The sequence below is a fragment of the Ammospiza nelsoni genome, chromosome 8, assembly GCF_027579445.1.
Source record: "Ammospiza nelsoni isolate bAmmNel1 chromosome 8, bAmmNel1.pri, whole genome shotgun sequence".
NCBI classification, from domain to species: domain Eukaryota; kingdom Metazoa; phylum Chordata; class Aves; order Passeriformes; family Passerellidae; genus Ammospiza; species Ammospiza nelsoni.
The window spans coordinates 15157985-15178327 of NC_080640.1; the positions used below are offsets into that span (position 1 = coordinate 15157985).

Consider the following 20343-nt stretch of genomic DNA (forward strand, 5'->3'; position numbering starts at 1 on the left):
TTTTTAAAATAAAAATCCTGAATATTTCTTATGTATTTGCAGATAAAAGACTGTCCATGGCTGACCATGACAATATTGCCAAGCTTGACTTGCATACTTTAAAGTAGTTTTATGGGAGATAAAAACTGGTCTGAGAGGCAGCAGAGGGTGGTCCCTATGAGCTGTATCACACTAGCAGCTACTAAAGGCCATTGTCACCCCTTGTCACCAAAGGGAGCTATGCAGGATGGAAAACTTACTAAAGGGCAACCAACTTGAAATACAAATAATAAGAGTGCAATTTCTATTACAACATGATCTCCTTTAATTTTCTTCCATTGAGCTACCTTATGCATTCACTTAATACCAGGGCAGCCTAAGTTGACCAGGATTAAGTGACAGGAGATCTTGGCTGATTAAATTGCTTTAAGGTGATTCACGTGGTGCTAATAGTATAGACACAACAACAAATGGTGGTGAATAATGAAACAGAGAGAGACAAATAACATGCAGTTAGCTGAGGCTAATTTTACCAGCAGGTGCTGAATACAGACCATAGCTATTATAGTGCTGAAAATAAAAAAGCATACAGTAAATGTCTCTAATGCTATAAGTTACAGTCTGCATGTTACTTTAATTGTATGCAGTCATCCTATATTCTGAGGTTTCAGCAACAACCTAATTACTAGCCTTTTGTTCTTATAATGTTTACTTTGAGAGGTGTTTCTGGGAAAAAAAGTTGAAAAAAGTAAAAAAAGTGTAAAAAGTAGAAGCAAATATGCTTGGATGCACAAGGGAGAGGTCACAGGTACTTGGGAGTATTTACCATATGTGGATTTTAGTTTCTACTTGTGTGTCTCATTAGCATTAAAAGCTTGGAACCACCATAATAAAATTGATGAAACATATACAGCTATAGAACCATTATGTCATCTGATGGTAACTAAATTCTACATATGGGTGAGTGGTATTTTTACTCTGGATGTAGGCAGGACCAGCTCTGAGGATACTTGGCTTGAATCTCCTCAGGCAGGGGAGAACCTCAGTTTTAGAACCTCAACATTTTTGAGTAGGGTTCTCACTTCTAGGCATCATATTTTCAAAGGAATTTGGACATATAAATTCTCCTGGGTTTCAGTGGGAGTTAAAATACATAAGATTAAGATAAATAAAATAGTTAAAAGATACCTGAATAACTGAAACAAAGCTGATTATATAAAAGAGACATTGTCACTACCAGGTTGTCTTCTTTTTTCTATTCCAGCAGTTAAATTTTAAACAAAAGTAAACCTACCTGAAATATTAAAAGAAAGATTAAAATACTATCTACTGGAGAGACATACTGGTTGTTCACAGAATCACAGAATCTCAACATTCTGTGTTTTTTGATGCCATTAGTATTTATAAGATGTTTTTAATAATGCTAGTTCACTATTGATAGTGGCAACAAAGTTTATCAATTATGAATTCACAATTTCAGTTGCCATGTGTAATCCAGTAAAGAAAAATTCATTGCTTTAAAGGCACTTTTAAAATTCTCATTGCATTTAATAGAAAACTAGGTCAACAGCCACTCCAGACAGACAGTGATATCAAATGTGGGGAAATGTTACACAGAAATAATTAAGCACTTGCTAAATTAAATTGTGATAACATTCTTTCCACATTGAGCAGTGACATAAATTTGAAAGCAGGTTCTTTTGCTTCATGTTATATGAAGTTTCAGGACTGCAACACAATGAAAATGTCACTTTTCTTTTGTGCCTCAGTAATTGCTATGTGATAAACATGCACAAGATAAACATGCACACATTCCATATGATAATGAGTGGACTTATATATAGAAACAAGTAATTACATTTTCCTCTTTTGTTTTTTTTTTTTGTACTACCTTAATTGGTAGTTAATTTATGCACCTGATTTTTCAGGTGCTTGTACATAGTCATTAAAAATGACCTCCAAGAAAAGCAGGAATGCTGAAAAATGAGGCAGGATGGCAAGCTGGCTGTTACTAAGTATAGCCCTTTTCTGTGTCAGGAAATGCTCTTGTAGATACAGTAATTATACATGATGGAAACTTTCATAAACTTTTCAAATTCAGCAGTATTAAAATGTTAGGAAGAGACCTCTCACTATTTCTCTTCCAAATCCCTCTTTACCACTTTGTTACAAAATTCACTGTAAGCTGAAATCTGATGTTTATCATAATAATCTAAAATATTAAATTTTTGTATTGTATTGTTTTGTTATATAAAATCTGCCCTTTTTCTCTCAGAATATGAAGAAATTGTTTACTATGTTCCAGTTTGAAAAATGAAGCAAGAAAATGAATAAATAAATTTGTTTTAGTCAACTAAAATTTAGTCTAAATATTAAACTGTGAGACTGCATAAAAGTAATCACAGGATGTGTACAATGGCTTCAACTCAAACACAAATGTCCTTAAAGTTGTGAAACATTGGCTGCCTTCTATTAAAAAACATCTTACAATGGGGAGCATAAATGTAGGTACTCATTTTTATGGAATAAATTTATCGATAATATTTGAGATTCAGAAATACCAGTGTACATAGTATCCACAATGGTTTTAGAGATAGGAATCCAAAGGCTACATGCATTGTCTTTAGGGACTAGGTCTGCCTCCCAGAAGCATTAACTTTTTCATCTGCATCTGGTGTTAGGGAAAACTGCTTTCCTCACTAGTAGCCCCCCTAAAATTCCAAAAACGCACTAAAAGGCTTTTCACCTGCATTCTTTGGCCAAGCCAGTATAAATTCAGGATTGTCAAAGTCTTAAATGACCTTCTCCTGTCACTGATCCACTGCTGCTTTACCTCGGGTACACTTTGGAATACACTTGTCACATCAAGGATGCCTCTGAAGGTAGATTCACTGCTCAGTAAAATAACACCAACAAGCACTTTTTGAGTTTTCCTCTTGCCATGCCTGAATTCCTCACTGCCAAAGGGAACTGAGGAACTGTTCAGTTCCTCACTGAGCTCTGCAGTGTTAGAAAGACAGTCTTTCAAAGCTATGTAATATCCAGTACTCAACTGTGCAGTGTTAAAGGTCTTTAAAATCACTTAAAAAACCCAGTAATTCCAACAGGATAATTTCTTAGGTATCCTAAAGTTTAGAATCCTGCTATATGAACTGATATAAGAATGTGAAGATGGTGGACTGACGTCAGTCTGAATGTTTGAGATAACATCTGAATAACAAGTAATAACCAGTCCACTCTATTGTGTTTTACCTGTCTTTTTCTAAGCTTACCAAAGCTTCATAACTCAAACAGAAATGCTGAACATTTTGATTGGGGTCCACATTTTCCTCAGTGCTTATATGGTGACTAACACAATGGACTATAATCAAGGCTTTATTGAAAACTACTTATTAAATAGCAATAGAAACTCAAATAATACCAAGATCTCTCTAGAGCATTGATTGCCTTACACCTTTCATAGGAGAATTTTAAAAGCAAAATAAAATGTGGATTGATTGTACCCCAAATATGGAATGGCATTAGGTATTGTACAAGCGTGGCAAAATTTTCTCAAAAGGAAAATGCACACTAATAAGTAAAGCCCACTCTGTTCTGCTTCCTTTTTCATTATAGCTGATGTTTCATTTTAACATGTACATTTGAAACTCACTTTGTGTTTTAATGGAACGCTCTGGGCCAAATAGATCCCCGGCGTAACATTGCTTGTGCATGTCAGACAACTATTACAATTTCTAATGGCATGAGCTTGGGGTGGCTGCATTATTCATGTGGGGTATATTGATAAAAAGGTCATGCAGGTCAATGTATGAATTTAAAGTACTTCTGCACTTCAGAAATGTATTCTTTACATACATTTAAAATGTGTGCTGATAGATTTTGCTTTTTTAATTGATGAGTATGGATATTATTTATTTTACGCTCTGTCTATGAGGTCAAATTTCATTAGCTACTATTTGCAGGGTCCAAATGAAATGAAGACTACAGTAAGCTTTAAATTAGAAAGTACCAAAACAAAATTCCAGTGTTGCAGCAGATTCTCATTCTCTTAAAAGATTAATGGACAAGACTTGTAGAACAATTTCTGTATCCTGTGGCAATTCATTTAGCATATTCATTATGCTGGACATCATGTTCTGTTTGAGCATTTGTAAGAACTAGCTCTATTTTTTAGCAATAAAGCTCCTGAATTTTCTTCATTATGAAAGTAGCATTCATTTCTACAGGGCTGTCTATAAGAAAGACTTGAAAGAGTTCATTATATTTCTACATCATTATAACAATATCCTGGAGTTATATTTTATGTGTTGTGGTGACTCTATGCCCTTTCTTCTTGCAGTTCCTGCAACAGGAGATGCATCCGAAGAAAAATGATTGCTCTCTATATTGCTTATACATTATTCCTGTTCCCCCTGGAGCTGTGGTTTCAGATGTGACTTGGAGGAACCCAAATAGGTCTTGTAATTTACATCATGAGCTAGACCACTCACAGGCAGCTCCAGCATTTAGTATGCAGCAACATGAAGTAGAAAATCATAGCAGAGTTCCACAAACTATCACCTGACAGGAATAAATGCTCACTTTGAGTGAAGTGCCATAGAAAATGTCCTTCATTTCACATGAAGCAACATCATGGCTTTGCCTTAACCAAGGACTGAGTGGTTCATTATAATGAGCCATGGCCAAGAGGACACTGCAAACAAGGCCTGAGCATAATGAGCCACACCTGACATACAAGGAGGACCTGAGCCTTGGTGTGGACCATGGATCAAAACTGACAGGGAATGGTACCTGAAATGCTGGAAGGGAGAGCTGTGATCTGATTGCATCAATCCCTGTCTGTGAAGACACTTGGTACTAGAGGCTGGGGCTGGAGACGATGTTATGTGGACATCCAAGTGTGGAAGCAGAGTGCCTCAGGTGGAACTGCTTATGAAGTGATGCTGAGCCTCTGCCCAAGGGCTTGACACAGAGACTGGTCAGAGGGAGTGTCACAGTCCCTGGACTTCACTGCTCTGACTCACTGGGCTGGTAATTAGGGTTGGTTAGTAGTGCATATGTGTATGAATTTTTTATATGACACAGCTTTTTTGTTGCTCTACTTACATTGAACTTAGCAGAGCCATAGAGTGACATCGTTCCTTTCCTTTTTGCAGTGTTTGAGAATAGAACAGACAATTCAGATTTTGATCACATTTTAGAAGCCATTTAGCAACATTTGCCTTCAATCTCTCCAATTGTTTTTATGAAAAACTCCATAAGCCTACTGAACTGGAGAAACCTGAGCCTTTCCATGAATTGGGAGCATCTTGTGCTCCCCATATCAGTGAGAAAATGAAGTCTTAAAAGATCCTAGTGACAGATACATGGTTAGGGTTTAGAGAACTGGAGCAACTAGTGGTAAAAGTGTATTGCCAAAGAGCAAATGTCACTTAGATAATACTTTTTAAATTCTCCTTGTTTTGAGCATATCCAAAAGTATCTAACCTAAATTCTTTGTAATCAGAATAAAAAAACCCTGCTGATCTTGTTTTTCAAGAAATTATCCTGTGTTAATTATTGAACAGATGACTCACTATTTCCACAATTTCCTGTAAACATACACATATTTCATGAGATCCTGTGGGAGAGGAATATTTTAGAAGCATAAAGCCATAAACTTATAATTACCTCTGCACTTTGGCAATGTCTGACACATGTAAGCCGAACATTCTTTTTTTAACCGAAGATTTACATTCTTACTATGAAGATCAACTCATTTTTTATTTCATAGCATTGTGTTTTAACCATAATTTCTTTAGCTATGCTTCATGTCATCCTATTAGTGTATGTTTGCAAACAGAATAGGGTATACAGAAAGCAATTTGTTAATCAAATCTCTTCTCACTCTTTTATTCTTTCCTCTAGTAATCCCTACAAGTTCTTGGTATTAATCACAAAAAACTCAAGAGCTGTCCTTGTTAAAAATTCAACTCAAGAATTCAGTATGACCTTTTACATCTAGACCCTGATTTAAGAGCCAACACAGCTAAAATCATACGATAGTATGCTGCTGTAGCACATTAAAAGGTCAAATTTAAATGAGTTCAGGTTGACATACTGTTCTTTGTCTTAGGGAGGAATCAATTATGAACTTCAGTTAAATACATAACTCTCATGACTTTTTCTCAATATATTGATAAATTTAGGCCATAATTATGCAAGTATTAAGAAATACTTAACATCTAAGTCCTAATTAGTCATACCAGAATCAACAGGTATTTAATATTTGGAAAATTAAATATATGCATTGGTGTTTGGAGGACTGATGTCTTCTACAGTAAAATCTTGTATGCATGCAACAGTTTGTTCCAGACTACCTACTGTGAAGGGAGATTCCTGTCCTCAGCAGAAAGTAACTTCTACCTTACACTGATTAGTTATGGTAGTTTTAACAGCTAAGACTGAAGGAATCAAGCAGTTTTAACAACTAAGACTGGATAGGATAGTAATTACCTTCAACCACTGTTATGGACAAGGGCTGACTTGGAATGTTGAGTTCAAAAACTCTTTCCTTGTTCTCCATTTCTTTGTAGGTATCTCTGTCAGCTGTCAGGGCAGGCACCTGGTGTGGAGACTTATTATTATTTTCCTACCCCTGTTACGAAAGAATACATCTTTTGTGTTAAGGTCTTGCAATGAGATCCATTTTGCCCATAGAAGGTCACAACAAGATCAGCATGTCCCTCTAAGCACTTCTCTTCATGAAGAAATTAGTCCCACATGCTTAAAGTCCCAAATTAAAAAATCTGTCTCACTTATCCTCAAACCATTGTGCCCATAGGCAGATGTGTGCACATGTGAGTGTATACATGAATCCATACATACACATGTATGCGCCCTGAGACCAAATGTAAATAATATGGGTAGGGACTCTAACCACTGTTTCAACTTGTTTATTCTGAACAGCTACATTATGCTCTAGTGGATTTTTTTTCAGTGTTGGACTTTTGCCATTGACTTCAAAGGAATCAGATCCAGGCTGCTGGGAAAAAAGCAAATTTTGAAACCAATAAGATTTAAAAAGCCTGGCTTTGAAAGTCATGATATGAAGATCAGAGTTTACTCTCCCCTATGTAGAAATAACCTGTAGGGGGGAGAATGGGACCTTTAGATAATTAACTATTCAGTAAGTCTTAAGCAGCTCAATAGTGCTTTTTATCTTCAAAGTGCTTTTTAAACATTAACTAAGTAATCCTCTCAATCCTCTGAAGAAAATAATTTGCTATTTATTATCCTCGTGAAGAATTGCTATAAATGAAAAGGAAATGCTGAAAATAGTACTTTTCATGTACATTTTTTTAAAGAAAAAAAAAGTCTCAGGCTCTGCATCTGCATTCCCATGGTACTTACTCCATCTCAAGAGTTACTGCTCCAAAGTAAATGTAAAATCTATATGACTGTCCATTGTCAGAGATGGAAAACCAACTGCAGAAAGTAGCTGCTTCTGAACTCTACTATTCTCCCAGACAATTGTACTGCCAAGCAAACTTTTATAGCACATTCTTCAAACAGCCTCCACTGTGATGAACTGCCCTGATTTGTGGAAAAATGGTTTGACTGCAAATTCTCACAGTGGAAGAAATTTTCTATAGAGAAATGTAAAGTAGTGCTCCTGGGAAAAAAATCAAAAGATACCTAAAAGAAAAATATTGCCAAAAAGGAGTAAGAATCCATGGTTGTGGCACACAATTCTATAAAAATATCAATTTGACAGCCAATAAAACTAAGAAAGTAAAGCAAATGCTAATAATTATTAATAAATGTTCTGTGGGGTTTCCTTTTAAGCATATATTTCACTGCATAGTTTCACTATTGCTGTATATTTACAATTACATACACACATGACTGGAGAATAAGAATAATTTTATATAGGATTTCAGGTTTTGGTGTTATTTCTTAGCAATGGGATTTGCACATTTCCCACATTGTTTTCAAAGTAAATGGTGTTTCTTTAACAACTGGAGTATCATGCATGCCTGAGCCTCTCAGATTTACAGTTGTATCAAAAAGACTGAGAAAGAAGATAAGCTTAGCTTGCATCACCCAAGAAGTATGCTTGTATAGGTGAACTTTGAATATTTCAAACTCATAAAATTTGAATATTTCAAACTCATAAAATTTTTCTAACCCTATGGCCACTACACATGTGAGGATTTTCAGGGTCTTCACTCTAATACTACCCCATCACCACCCCCACCCTCCCCCCAATTAATATAAACTGCCCATGTTTCCAGTATTTCTGTTAGCTATACATTTTTGCTTAATATTGTAATTTTTAATTAAACATTTATTTCTATTTCCACAAAAACATTTCCACCAAGACCTCTTTCCCCCAATATTTTAGTGTATGAACTCATTTTGGTTAAAATGTCAAAACCAGTAGACATTTTAGTAAAAATGAAAAGCGCCCCACTATCTAAAATCCTGCAAAGTGAAAGCAGTTTCAATATTAGAGGCAGGAAAATTATCTCTTCCTCCCCACTGAGGTTCAAGTGTTAGCCATTGTAACTGATAACAAGCAAGATACTAATGAAGTGTTAGCCATTAAAAGGAAACCACAATGGCTCCAGCTCACATCTAAAGTTTATCTACAGTTTGCTTTCTACTTGACAGTCAGTTTACAAGCTAAATTTTTCTTCAAATCCAAATATTCTAAAACAAGGACCAGAATAATTTCTTAGAAATGTTATTTCTCTTAGTCTGCTGGTCCAAATTCTACCCCAGAGCCAAGGTACAATAATGTTAAAGGTTTTGCTATTTGAAAGCCTTAGTTACTAAATTTTTCTTCCCTAACACACATTTAGAAATGTTTGCCAATTGATAGAAATGTTAGAAGTACATATAGCCTAAAACCTCAGAGAACCAAGGCTTTGAAATTATTCAGCTGTAGAGAAGAGAATAAGTAGAATTGAATCTGCTACAATTTTAAATAATTGAGTTTTCAGTAAAAAAAAATCAGTAAAAGATCATCAAAAATTCCTCGTGTCGTATACAATATTTAGATACTGGGAGAGAGTTATCTTAACTGTTGGAGACAGGAAATTATTTTAATCATTGGGTTTGGGACATGCATGTCAGTTCATACCTTCTACATAAACTTCAAAGATAATCCAATTAATGAAATATCGTTTTCTAAAAGGCATCAGGAAAAATAAGAGAATTACCCCAAAATCAAAAAGAGAAATATTAATTTATAGATAGTAGATATGCTTCACGTCAAAAAATAAGTCATGCTGAACATTTTTTAAAATTCCCTTTTGAACAACTGTTTCACTCTCCAATCAAACTTCTGACACTGCCTTCTATTAAAGTTATGGAGCTGAATTAAAAAGAAGAGGACTGAGCTAGTTCAGTCATTCTTGGAAAATTCAACTACTTGTAACTAGAAGTCCCACTGCACTTCATAAAGTTCAGATCCTGACCAGAACAGTGACAACAAGTCCCCCCTTTTAAGGCAACTATCTCAAAAAGGAGAAGGGTGCATAATTACTTATGCTGTAGCATTGAGACTTGAGGCTTAGCTCTATTAGAGCCAACAGCAGTACTCAAAAAGGACTTCCTTAACAATGGGACAACTGATTGACCATGTAACTAATCTATAAAAGACACTTTGGTATAATCTTCTATGAGCAGAGTTATAAAATATTCATGGGGTGCCTCTACATCCAGTGCGGAACCAGGATACTGTTTCTGGAGATGCCATTACAGAAATATGATATTCAAAATGTGAACATCTGGTAATCAAATGCATGGCAGTGTAGTACTTACATGAGAAACATGATTTATTCCCAAGAAAGAATATTAATTCTAAACACAGGGCTTCCAGACTTTCTGGAAGACAAAAACATGAAAGAGACCGGGGGGAAAGTAGAGCTGTGTGTATCAGGAGAAAAATCAGATCTGAAAAATTGCTATAGTGAGCCTCGGAGAAATATAATGAATCAATCTGGGATTAAGCTACTAGATAGGAAAAAGAATAAGGACAGAAGCACAAGGGATGTGGTAGAGACCTCCAGGGCAAGAGGAGAGGTGAGAATAAAATTCTGCTTAAAGATGAGGAAAGAAAAAGAAGGTAAAAAAACCCCACAAGACTATGTGAATTCGTAATTCCAGCCCTCTAATTACCAAAAACCTCAGAGACACAGAGGAGGAGAAATATAGGAATGAAGATGTAGTGAATGATTAGATCTGAATTAATTAGAGACACAAAAACATGTTGAGAGCAAAGACTCTACTGCATTACACAGAGATGAGGATGGCATTAACACTTTCAGAAAACTGAAATATTCTTGAAAAAAAATTCAATGTGCAGAGTTGATAGCTGTCTGTATTTCATCACAGTAATGCATGGAAAATAAATCTTCAAAGGAAAACTACTTTTACAGTCTACTTAGGCAGACCAGTTGAAAAAAACAGGAAAAAAAGTGCTGAGTAATGGACACAAAAGACAGATTCTTCATCTCTGTAAAATAGTTCAGCTCCATTAACTTTTTCATATAATTCAAGACAGGAAGGATCCATTAGATCATCTATTCTGACCCTACATGTCATAGGTCATTAGATTTCATTTTCAGTTCTACTCAGCTTAGTAGTTTATGTTAAACATCTTTCAGAAAAACATCTACTCTTGATTTGAAGGCAGAGAGATGGAAAGTCACATTGCCCTTGGCTCTTTGCTCTGAAGGTTAAATACTATTGCTGCAGCAAAATTGTGCCTTATTTTGCATTTGAATTTGTTTGGTTTCAACTTCCAGCCAGGAGTTTTCATTTTTTTTCTGCTACCTTAAATTATCTTTTAACATTTAGGTTTTTTTTGTTTTTTGGGTTTTTTTTTTTTTTTTTTTTTTTTTTTTTTTTACTTCTACATCATAATTAAGTCACTTCTTTGGGAAGCCATACAGAACAAGTTCATTTTTGTAATGCCTCTCTAAAAGTCAACTTTCTCCAGCTTTAATAAATTTCCCCTTTTTCAACCCTTCTGTTTTTAGCAATCCACACCCCCAGTTATTGCACTGGTCAAAGTAAAGCTAACCTCTCTACCCACATTCATTCACACTTTGGTATTAATAAAACACTGTAGGAGTAGGAGATTACAGAAAGTCTATTCAGCTCTCTACAATGAAACTGTAATTTTTTAATCTTTCCTTGCAAATTCTACAGCCAATAAGACAAAAACTCTTCTAAACTCATTACCAAATTCTCCTCTGGCTCCACCATTTCCTCTGTATTTGATAGAGGGCTGTCTGAAAACTCTGAGAAATAGGATCACTGTGCTGTTTGATAAGGCATTTACAAAAAATTATGAACAATTTGATTTCTCCTCTTTCTTGTCTCTCTTTGCTTGTGTTAGTAGTAATAGTTTCAGGAGAAAGGGTAAAAAAGTGCAACACAACCCTTTAGTTACCTTCACATACCTGCTTATTATTTACTTTGAAACTGCTGTCAATATCCCCCTTCAACCAAGGCACTAATGCTGCTTCAGCACTTAATATAAAATATTACAGTCCGTCACTGAAAAGTGGTGTTCCATGAAGAGAACTTGTAGAGCAGACTGACTCTGCCTATGCTACCTATTTCTACTGATAATTTTACCTAAGTCACTTCCAGTTCTGTTTTGCTAAATCACTTGTGAGTTATGAGGTAATTTGTAACTCAGAAATAAATGACACAGCGTGGGTTATCTTTTTGTAAAGTATTGTGCTAATATATTTAACTAGTATCATTTGGATCTTTTATAAAAAGAGGATATACATTTGTTTAGGACATATCAACTCATATAGTTCCTGTAATGAATATTAAAGTAACAATAAGGTAGCTCCACTCATAAGTATTTCCACCACTAACCATGACTGTGTAAATGAACATCACACTTATTTTTTTTCAACAGTAAACTCCAAATAAATGTGCATCAAGGAATCTCTCACTGAGCTGGGAAAAAAATGGCTACTTTAGGCATTTCCCTAAGTGACCTCTTTTTATCATTTGAGGCTTTTGTCATCTAGACTATTTTAATTCTTCTCACAAAATTTGTTTCTCTCCTGTGCTGAACTAAATGGTGCCTGGAAAATAATAAAGGAAAACTGAGTACAGTCTGTGATGTTTTTCTTTCGTTTTTGAATTCCTTGACTAATCAGAGGTATTTATTTACTTAGAGACCTTGCTAAATCTGACAAAAAGTAGTAAGTTGCCATATCATAAATTAAACAATAGGATGTTTACATGCCCTGCAATAAGCCTTCGGTCCTACCCAGGCAAAGATGAGTTTTCTAATAAATCAGCTACAGCTCTGAGACCAGATGGCTCAGCTCAAAACGTTGAATGTGTCCGTCCTTTCTAATCTTGGGTTAGTTTCTATAATCTCATGTTTCAATTCTAACAACCTTTGGGTGACCACAATTTCACAATGCCAATGCAACACTGATAAGACTGATAAGAATAAGGATATGTAAGCACTGGGCCTCTCTATTGGGTGCAGCTTAACTTTTTTCCCATTGCAGGATCCTTATTCTCCCAGCCAGCCCACAATTCACAAGGGATGCAGAGCAATGCAGGTATTGGCAAAATAACCTGTCAGAGTTTGAAAGTCCTTTTAGTGATAACCACTGACTTCCAAACCCCCATAATGCCATCTATAAAACCCTATATAGTTGATCTAAACTGAGTGATAGTGAAAAGAAAATAGAATGTTATTGAGGTAACTTCTGTTCAAATCAGATTACACAAATACTATTCCTTTAGGAATATTCTCTGTAAATCTCTCCAGTGAAGATGAGAGTAAGTAGTTTCATCCCCTTCATGAAAATAGAAAGTTCCCTTTTTTGATAAGGTGGTGTATTTTTCTGAGTGTTTTGGCCAACTATGGAATAAAGCATCCAGAACAAGGATAAAGACTAAAATTGTAGTAAAAAATAAAAAATGAAGGAATCTATTCTCAAATTAGTGAATAAATTGAAAATATTTTACAAAACAATAATATTTTTAAAACACTGAGAATAAAATAAGTGGTGTTATTATGAGTTGATATTGCATCAGTTTATAAATTTAATCATTTTAAAGTGGTGACATAATTATTTTTTAATTTTTTACAAACATGAAGTATTACTTAAAGAGTGTCATTAATAATGGCACAGAGCAACATTATTCACCTGTGAAGTTCTCACTTCAATCTCTTGTCCTTGATCACACAGTAAATCTTTGAAGTGTACTTAGACACCACCGACTTCTTTACACTGGAAAAAAGCATATTTTCTGAAAAAACAAACCAATATTCCTTGGCAATACACCAAGCCATTTAAGACTTGCAAGATGTAAACTATGAGCTCTGGTTAATTCTTTATCTACATAACTTTCTTGATCAGCATTGCCTAGAGCACTTAGTGAATTGTCTGCAGACAATTCTGAAGGCAAAGCTCTAGAAATAAGAAGTTACTGAATTAGAAAATTGTTGGTTTCATACTGCCAGTATTCTCCCCAGTGAGCCCAAAGAAGGCCACAAAGATGATCAGAGGGCTGGAGCCCTGTCCTATGAAAAGAGCCGGGGAGAGCTGGGTCTGCTCAGCCTGGGCAAGAGGCGGCTGCAGGGAGACCGTGGAGCTCCTTCCAGCGCCTTAAGGAAACGTACAAAAGAGCTGGAGAAACACTGCAGCATGTGCTCATAGGGCAAGGGGAGATAGCTTTAAACTGAGAGAAGGAAATTAAAGTTGTATCTAAGGAAGAAATCTTTTACTGTGAGGATGGTAAGGCACTGGCACAGGCTGCCCAGAGAAGCTGTGGGTGCTGCATGCCTGGCAGTGTTCCGGGTCAGGTTGGATGGGGTTTGGGCAACCTGGTCCAGTGGAAGTTGTCCCTGCCCATGGCAGGGGCACTGGAGCTAGATGATCTTTAAGGTCCCTTCCAAACCAGAGTTCTATGACTTCTCTTGACAGAGGGATGGAGAATTGTGAGCTCCTCATATTTCAACAAGGTGTTTGCATTGCAGCTCTGGATGTAGAGGCCTTCATTCATGGGGCAGAAGTCTGTTTGTGCCATGTATTTTTGGAGCCAATTTTCATCACACTCACTAACCTCTTTTCAAACAGAAAAGAAATTGTTCTTACAGGAATAATGGAAGGAAGAGGACGTTTCTGTCAGAGTACTGGACTTACCTGTTTACTTTTTTGGCATGTGAGGAACATGGGTTCATTGCTGGGTGAACTTGGTCTGAGGAGTACAAAGCAGGTTCATTACACTTCAGCAATTCACAACCATGCCAACTGTCTTCTTACTATCTTGAGTTCTGTGGGCTGTTTCAGACCCTGGATAAACTGTAGGCAAAATTACAAGCATTTGACTTTCAAAATTCATTCTTTGCTTTTTCTTTGCCTTCCAGTTTGAACCATGAAATGTTCAAGTTTCAATATATGGTTCATGTATGTTTTGAGGCTGTCTCATCATACAGAACATAAAATCTCATGTTAATCAGAAGAAAAGCACAAGCTCTTAAAAAAAAAGGATTGGAAAACACTATTTTTACTCTTAAAAATTTAGGTCAGGTGTCGCCTACATCTTTCCAGGTAATTAGCAAGGAGAAATAGTGTTGAAAAAATAAGTAGGTAGGAGGTATTTCAGAGCATGCCTCTAAGGGATAGCAATAATTTAATAAGGGATAACTAGCATAGTACAGCACAGGGAAAATTCCACCCAACTAGCTTTGTGGATATTATAGTGAAACTTACAATTTTTAACAGCAGATGACATTACTGATTTATATTTTTAGAAAGCCTTTGATGAAGTTCCTAATGACAAACTTCTACTAACTATAGAGTTCTACAGTCAGATAGTGAGAATCAGTTAGTATCTAATTAAAACAAATTTTAAAACCTAGCTCAGTGATCTAGCTCACTGGACACAGTTCTGGTTCCATCAAAGTCAATCTTCAAGATTTTTTTTTCTTTTTATAAACAAACATAGATGAACAAAGGAATTTTCACCTAAATTTAGTCATCTTGAAACAGGTTGACTGAGCTTGTTGCTTATGATTCCTCTTTGGGTATTTAAGATGGAAGCACTGAGCCTTCTGGCAGCTCCTCTTTTGCTCTAATAGTTACCAAGGGAATTTTGGTGACTAACAGAGTGACAAATAACTTGCATGTCTGAATTAAATCTGCTAATGACTCCAGGCTTGCAAGGCCCTTCAGCAGTCAGAGTCCAATGAATATCAATAATAGTTATTCCCTCTGATTTTGGATTTAATTTACCTGTATTACAGTCTTCAAAGTGGAAGATGCAGATAATATAATCATACAAAAGAGTTGGCAGAATGCAATTTAATTTGTGTTATTTAGGTCACCAAACAATATATTCTCCATCTATTGTAGGAGAGCATATTCCACTAGTATTGGGGTATATCTGAATATAAAGGAAGCAAGTGCATTAACTCTTCTGTCACACAATTAACTTTTTAAAGACCAATGCTTCTAGGAAGAAAATGTGCCATTTGTAGATGAGAGTAAATTGATTACAAAATAAGCTAAAGGCTGTGGCTTATTTATGTCAAATTTTTGAAAATCCAGAATTACCCAGAACCTGTAGAGAAATACCAGCAGAGTAAATTTCCTTATATATGAACAAACCTAATGTCCAACAGTGATGCAAAAACTGACAGAACATCATCAGGCCAATGATTTCTAACTAAAGCAGTCTTTCTATATCCAGTTAAGTAAATAAATAATCAACACTTTGTGAAATCTCTTCTACCACTGGGTAGTTTCTACACTGGGTGTAGTTTCAAGATATATTGAAAAGCACCTAATAACAGGATACTATCAACTAGTTTCCACTTTTTCCATCCATCATTTAATATTCAGATCCAGTCTATACAATATGTGATCACATATGGAGTTACTCTACAATTTCAATATTAAAAAAATACTACAAAGATCCCCAAAAGACTTGTTTTCCATGAGATCACTAAATCGAGGGAAGAGAAACCACAACAGCCCATTTTGAGAATATCCCACTGTAAGGCAGGTATAACATCTATTGTTACTCAGTCATAATATTCAGATACCCAGTGATTTGGGCATTTACATTCCTACTGCTACCTGCCCTCATGTGCTGAGCACCTTTCAGCTCTCACTGAAGCCAATGAGAGGTGAAGAAACTCGGTACCCCACAAGGTCAATTCCTACTGAGCCATCAGCTGGGATCTGATACTTCACAAACAGCAGACATTCATGGACTTGCAGGCTGTAGCTGCTCTGATTTCATCATGAGCTTTTCCTGAGTTAAGTATAAACAGGCTGAATTTCTGAGAACATCCTTTGAGATTCTGAGCACCTGCATTTCCTTTTAAGCATAAGCCACACTGAAATACAAACAAGAAATAAATACTGTCCAGTCATACCCTGAAACTTCCTGTTTTAACAAATATGCAGAACTGAGCTCTAACAAAGAGGTATTTCCATGAAAGTCCATGTGCACATAGATTTACACAGAGAGAGGAGAAAGTAATAAGAAATAATGGAGTAAAAACCCCCCCGATTGTGACAAACCTTGTTAGCAAACTAATCACATGTTGTTACTTGTATCAAAATACATCTGCAAGCTAATGAGATCCAGAATATTATTATACAGCACCCCAAGACTGCTGGCAGTTTTCAAAATAAATTAAGACAGAGGTTTTGTCTCCAAGGAGTCTACAGTGTTATCTTCAGGTATGACAGAGGGTAGCAAAATGACTGGGAAGAAAATTGGGAACAAAAATGATAAGTGCTACATAGTGTCATGGTGTGCATGTCATAATGATTGCTCCAGATATTTTAAATATAGTTTTTTCCTTTGTCCTCTCATTTAATGTTACCCATCTTCTTTGACACTTGGTGTGCAAACACACCTGAACTGGAAGGGTTTTTTCATTACATGCACAAACATGTGGAGCCATTTGTTTGGCTCACAAAACACTCACTGGTTTTTGATGTAGTTGTTTCTCCTTCAGAACTGGAGCTCGAACACAGCTGTTTCTGTTACTGTTATTGCAGTCCTATTCAGCTTAACATCTACAGAAAATGAAAAGCCATATGAAAACGATACCTGCACCTAATTAAGTGCAATACATGGAATTGTTCCAGGAAAAATGATTAAGAAAATGTTCCTAATGTGATATCTGCTTGAGACACAAGAAATTTCTATTTTCCTTCTATGTATTTCCCTCCTTTAAAATAACTGTAACTTTTCCCTTACAGACTTGCTCTTTTTTTGAATAAAATGATATTTTTGTCTTTTAAACATGTTCATATTCCAAGTCTGCCTACTTTTTTTTGTTCAGTTGCTAAATCATGCATAAAACCATTGTGTTTAAAGTGCATTATTCAAAGATATGACAGAAGTTACAGTCAGAACTCTCTTTGTATTTATAGCCTTGTGTAGAAGGCTAAAGAGTACTCACCCTCATTCTATTTTTCTCTAGTCCAACTTTTATTTCTGTGTTTGAAATTGGTGGGATGACTGACAGATCAAATAAGCAATTACAAGCAAAAAATGGCATCAATTGTGCTTATTTTGGAGAACAATTTTCTCATTGTTGTCTAACCAGTAAAAGAAAGGGATAGATATTCTTTGAGATAGCTTAAAAACGAAAGGCAGACAAAAAAGATAGTAGATCAATAGAGAAATCAGAGACATTAACCAACAGATAATATGAGACCTTTGAGTGTTGAAAAGCTTTCAAAAATCCATTTTCAGGCAATGTACATAAAGAGCTGGATAAGGTAAAAAGAAAAGATTGAAAAATATAAAATCAGAGGTATTGTTAATTATAAATGTGTTTTGCATCACAAAGGAAAAGACACGGAAAATATTTCAAACAAAATTCACAAACAAACTTATTTTAAAAGGGAAAAGGGAGGGAAGTGTCTAAGTTGCAATGCCTTTTAATGAACTGGGTGTTATGGTCTTCAGACTTCAGTCAGGACCATCGCAAAAATCTTTGTTCTTAAGAATTAAATTGCTGACCTTGACTGACTCACAATCCGTCTGGAATCCAGAACAAACAGGAAAATGACACAATGTCTTTTTCATTGCTCTGCTTTCTTCACCATTTTTTGTCTCTGAACAGATAGATTCTGGATGAGCATGGGCCTGTTCCTCAAACTGAGCAATAAAAAAGGAGTGCACAGTGGAAGCAGGGACATGTGGCCTGGGAAGAGTGCTGGAATATGGCTTCAATGTGTAGGAATAGGATTGGGAAAGATAAGGCAAAGAAATAACAGGACTTGGAAAGGGGTGTGAAGAATAACCAGGGATTCTATAAGAATGTAGGTCAGAGAAAACCAAGAGACCTAACCTGCCAATCCTTCCAGGAAAATTGCCTGGACTGCACCATGGCTGCTTCCTGGCCCTTTTATGCAGTGTAGGTTCCCACAAAAAATACTGGGAAATAGACTGTGTGCTCTGAAATTACCTAAACAAGCAGGTGAAATGCAGGTAATGGGCATTTGTGTTGTGAAGTGCTGCTGAAACCAGCAGTTTCAACATTAACACAGACACCTGGATGTAGCACATATTATACACTCTGTCACGAAGAAAATATGTAGCCACAATGAACTATCCATTTTGGAGTAACCTTTTACGTGGATTTAAAACTGTGGCTATGACTAACTTGCCTTCTTCAATAGATGAATAGAAGCTACAGAGTTTAGCCAAAATTACTGGGTGAAAAATGATGACAAAGTAATAACAATTGCCTACAGATTACTTTTAAAAGAGTGAATGCCTCTATTTTTATGGAAAAAGTTCTTCCTCCAAAATGTTGATCCAGTACAACAACAAAAGTCTTCTTAGGCACTGCACTCTGAATAACAGGTAGGTAATTTACAGTGAAACTCAGGCAATCAGCATACCTTGGAAAGAAAATACAGACAGAAGGTGCACCATACAAAAATAAGTTTTGCTGTATTATTTAAGCCAGACTATCATTTTAGAATGCCTGGTTTAATTCACTGATGAAATTGGGAAAGAATACATGCAAAAAGTAGACAATTTATTCATATCTATATATTCATGGACAAATAAATGCTGAAGATGTGCAACATCTCATAGCATAAATTTATAAATCATGGAATCAAGTCTGGTTGCTACACAACAGAGAATACCAGTGATTTCACAGCCTCCAACTTCTACCAAATCAAATGTTTCTTTTAAATGCTGTATTGGGAAAAAATTGAATCACGAGTGGCAGAACTAGTCCAATTTTGAGGCTTTTCTTTGCAGTAGCACTGTGTCCTTGGCTAACAAGCTAATTTTTCAAAAGGTGTTGGGTGAAATCTGAAGACATGGAACATATGGCCACAAAATATTTGAATCCTATAGGACTTTGAGGGGGGGAGGGCAGGAAAATAACAGTTCTACTGAGCTCTGATGATCAAGACTATGATTTTGATTATACAAAGGGATAATGAGGGAAGTGCAGAATAGCACATACCATTCCTTCCAATTTGCTAGAATAATTTTTCCTGCTATAAAATGGAATACCATTCCATACGTAATGCATATAATATAGCAGAGAATTAATTTCATATAGAAATAAAACCTGGATTATTTGATTACAGATACAGTAGTAAGTGGAGCAGCAATACAGTCTATATCCTAAAACTCAATCAACAGAATTAAAAATTAGAGGTGAATGAGCTGGGAATATACCTCACCTACAGCTCTCCTAACACTTCCTGTCATTTCAAGTTGAAAATAACCAAATGAATTTTCACAGGCAATTAGTTGCTAGAAATACCTGTGAAAGCAAGTATACTCCCAGTGTCTCCAAGTAATTTAGACCAGCAGGTGTTGAGGAATTGGTACATCTTCAACAGCACACAAAAATTTCCATGGTATGGTTAATAAGGCTAAAAGTTAATTTCAGGAGGACATAAAGCCAATTGTTTCTGTCTTATATTTAGCAAAGAAACAACCAAGTACAAAACCTACCCCACAGCAGCCTTGGACTCCTCAAGGACAAGCCCTTCTCAAGCAGAAAACACTTCGTAAACAGCACTCGGTGTTGAGTAACCCATCAGCATACACAGCTTCATTGCAAGACACATAACTCATTTAACTATTCAATTAATCATTCTGAATTCTAACTGATTCTTCTCAGTTTCCTGAAATGTAGAAAGTAAAAAACACAGAATTTTTACCTGAATATAATAAGGTGGTATGATACATGCATATGTAGGTTTGTATATAGAAAACTTAGATAAGGACTGTTGTGATCTTGCGGTGGGTGCAATATCAGATTCAGGAAAACAAGTCAAGTTGCTTTCTTATATACTACCTATTTTGAAAATATAC

At 35.8% G+C, this 20343-nt stretch overlaps 1 protein-coding gene across 1 annotated transcript in view; it reads right to left on the reverse strand.

Annotated features, from left to right (window-relative positions):
• Window positions 1-20090, reverse strand: part of LOC132076474 (heparan sulfate glucosamine 3-O-sulfotransferase 1-like) — a 93998-nt gene extending 73908 nt beyond the window's left edge. The window contains exon 1 of the mRNA XM_059477551.1: window positions 19981-20090. The gene's annotated coding sequence lies outside the window, so the exon portion shown is untranslated. The remainder of the gene's footprint in view (window positions 1-19980) is intronic.
• Window positions 20091-20343: the final 253 nt, after the last annotated feature.